This window comes from Macrobrachium rosenbergii, chromosome 29 (assembly GCF_040412425.1).
Source record: "Macrobrachium rosenbergii isolate ZJJX-2024 chromosome 29, ASM4041242v1, whole genome shotgun sequence".
In the NCBI taxonomy this organism is placed as follows: domain Eukaryota; kingdom Metazoa; phylum Arthropoda; class Malacostraca; order Decapoda; family Palaemonidae; genus Macrobrachium; species Macrobrachium rosenbergii.
The window spans coordinates 29,445,036-29,448,849 of NC_089769.1; the positions used below are offsets into that span (position 1 = coordinate 29,445,036).

At 44.8% G+C, this 3,814-nt stretch overlaps 1 pseudogene; it reads right to left on the reverse strand.

The window, feature by feature from the left end:
* Positions 1–1,421: 1,421 nt before the first annotated feature.
* LOC136854452 (cytochrome b-like) lies at positions 1,422–2,606 on the reverse strand (annotated as a pseudogene).
* Between the last annotated feature and the right edge of the window lie 1,208 nt (positions 2,607–3,814).

Below are 3,814 nucleotides of genomic sequence, written 5' to 3' on the forward strand. Positions count from 1 at the left end.
CCTGCTGGCCTAAGCCTTCCTGCAGTGTGCAGTACAGCAGAAAATGCCCTCCAAGCTTCAAAGTTTCTCTCAGAAAAATTGAAACAAATAACAATCTTTCATTGATCTGGGACGCGATCAGGGGACTACAGGTATTGTTCGATGGTCGCAAAGCTGAGGAAACAAATAACCTTTCACTCATTTGGGATGCGATCAAAGGAGTTCAGGATTCATTCGACAGTCTTACAGCGAGCCACCACACTTCAACTTTGAATTGGGCATCTATTGTTTCCTTGCCACCCAGCACCACGAGAGAAGAGAGGGTGCCATGTGAGAACGACTTGACCGCACCCTCCTAAATAGGAAACGCCTTTTCTCACATAGGTGAGGTACCCGCATCACCCGTAGACCTATCAGAGGGGACCAACGGACTCCCAAAATCCCCTCCCTCCCCAGTGCCTCTGGTGGAAGATAGACCAACAGTCAAGATCACCAGCCCTCGTAAGTCTTCTGACCCTCTCTCCCGGCTCAAACCCCCGTGGTGGATGATGATGATAATGATCAAGATGTGACTGGCGGTTGGCAGAAAAACAAGCCAGCAGATAAAAGAAAACAGCCTCTCGTTTGCCAGCTGGACCAAAAGCCTAACAAACGTGAATCACCTCTCCCAAAACCTGAGAAGAGATGTCACATTGTTTATTCACAATTTGCACCCATCGGTAAAGCTAGACGCCATAGCACAGTCAAATTTCTCACAGGCTCCAACTCTCTTTATCTTCCACAATCTCCCATGCAAAATTAAACATAAAGTGGCTTACAGGATTACCTGCCTATTTCAACACCTCGTTGCTCTTAAAGGCCAGAATTTCGGTCCTAACATAAAAGTCTCAAGTTATATAACCTAATCTGGGACCAGCCAACACTCATTCCCAGCAGGGGTACTTACTGACATCCCATGCAGCGGTTTGGTCGCAGGCTCACCTTCTACCACAAGTGCCTGCCAACCTCCCATCACAAGTGACTGTCCACCCCTGCCGGCCAACGCCCCATTCACCCAAATGACCAACTCATTCATTTCCTGACGTCATCAGTAGCCATGGGTACATTAGATATAATTTCACGGAATAATTTTGGCCTCAAGCAGAACATTCCTCTCCTGAACATGTTCTGCAAAAGCGTCAAAGGCATCATTGCACTGAAAGAAAAGCTCCTCTGACACATGACCTTGCCATCTGCGATTCAATACAGGAAGACTACAGAGCTTTCTCAGCCTCATCGATGCAAGTGACAGATCACATCATAACTGGTACCCCAAAAGGGGGCCTGTCTTTCCTGTGGCAAAAATCTTAGACAATATAGTGAATGTGATGACCTATAGGAGTGATAGATTGCTGGGTCTTCAAATGACAGTAGGGAACACTAAGATCCTCATAATTAATGTTTCTATGCCCTGGAAAAATAACAACAATTTTGATCAATACTGCATGATCCTAGGTGAATTATACAGTAATATTCATGATTCTACTGTGGACCATATTGATTGATAGCCCTACCCATATGGTTTTGTAAAAAAATTAGGATAGACTATTAAGAGATTCGAACTCTTGTTGGGTGCTTTCAAAACACTTGTCTTCCTAAAGATGAATAGTCAGTCTATGAGTTTATCCCATACAACTATTGCTAGTGGGTTAATAATGAAGAATGAGAAATGTAAAACTGTTAAGATTTGTCCTGTGAGGTGTAGGGGTCTTCTACTGGTCAGGCGCCGATTCATGTTAGTAAAATTACGATTCTAATTATGGATCAAAATAAGATTTGTCTGACTGAGTAGAAGGCTAGTCTCCGGAATTTGTTTTTGTGCGTGAACAGTAAGATGAATAAAATGGCTACTGATATCACTAAGGCGATAACTCCTCCTAGTTTATTAGGGATTGATCGAATGATTGCGTAGGCGAATAGAAAATATAATTCTGGTTGGATATGGGCTGGGGTGACTAGCGGGTTGGCTGGAATGAAGTTGTTTGGGTCTCCTAGGAGATAGGGATCAAGGAGTGTGAGGATGATTAATGCAGCTAGTGTAACTACGAATCCTACAATGTCTTTAAATGAGAAGTAAGGATGGAAGGGGATTTTTTCTAGTTGTCTGGAGATCCCTAGGGGATTGTTAGATCCTGTTTGATGTAAGAATAAAATATGGACTATAAAGGCAGCTGCAATAATGAATGGGAATAGGAAGTGGAAGGTGAAAAATCGTGTTAGTGTTGTGTTACTTACCGCGAATCCCCCTGAAATTCATTGTCCTAGGTCTGTCCCTACGAATGGAATCGCAGATATTAGGTTAGGTTGGTAATTCCAGTAGCCCCTCAGAACGATATTTGTCCCCAAAGGAGCACATATCCTAGAAAGGCTGTTGCTATGGTTAGAAATAAAATAATTACTCCAACTGATCAGGTGTGTATATATAAGAATGATCCGTAGTAGATTCCTCGTCTGATGTGTCTATATAAGCAAATAAAGAAGAATGAGGCACCGTTGGCATGGACTGTTCGGAGGAGTCAACCATAGTTTACATCTCGGCAAATGTGAGCTACTCTTGAGAATGCTAGATCTACATTTGATCTACCCATACGCTGCAGGAGGGACCGCCTGAAGCTCCTGGTATCTTCGCCTGTTCTTGCTGAGGGGTCGTGCAGTCTTAAATTAGTATAATTTGGCAGCAGACCCTCTTTTAAACAGGTTCTATTGAATATTATTGCTGCTTCAGCTGCATTTATTTTGTAGAAGACTTTTTCTATTTTCCTTATTGCGGACTTCTCTTCAGTGGAGGTGCGTGCTAACAGCTCGCCTATATTTGTCATTTCATGGGGGAAAAGTCAAAATCTGGATTCTGCTTCTTTATATATTCTATACAGTTAGTTCTATACAATTGCTGCCTGCAGCGGCAATTGGAAACTAAGACGTCGGAGTTGCGTGACCTGCACGACGAAGCATCACGCCTACACCAGCAATGGATGAACGCCCGGCAGCGGATGAGCAGACCCACCGACGGAGGAGATGGAGCACCCGAAGCAGAACAACCTGTTCTCTCGCAATACTTAGTTCCCATGAATGACAACCTGATTGAGATTGACCATGAAGATGACCACATTGATAACGAACGTGTCCCCCACCCGATGATGACTACTGAAGAAGAAGTTTTGGCCTGTCTAAACCGCCTTGAGAGGAGGATATGACCCAACGCATGAGGGGCGTCATGCGCAAACTCACAGCCCTCAACGGCGGTAAGTTATGAGTGCCGCAGCAGCACAAAGGCTACATCAATTTGACAGATTTCCAGTCCTCCCCGGATCAAGACGCTTTGCTGAATTTGGGGCTGAACTGCCACTTTATTTCGAGGCCAAAGAACCACGAGAAGAGGTTGGAAATTGAACTGATGCTTGAATCTATACAACAGTTAGAATCCCGAGGCACCGTTAGAACTTCCGACGCCCTCCAGCCCCTCCTGTTAGCAGAAGCCCTCACGGAGAGAGGGTCCTACGACAGTGGAATCTGCACCCGTGAGATGAGGAAAGCTACGAAGGAGCTGAAGGAAAAGGAAGGCATCACAGTGCGTCGTGCTGACAAGACAGCAGCTTTTGTCCTTATATGTATGGAGTAGTATTTCGACAAATTGGATGCCATCCTGTCGGACACGACGAAATTCGAAAGGCTGACGAGGAACCCCATCGAAAACATCAAGAGGGAAGCTAATAAGATCATCAGCACTGTGAATGCTGCCAGCAATGCTGTCCATCTTCCCCCCATCGCAGGTGACTACGAACTTGGTTATCAGTAT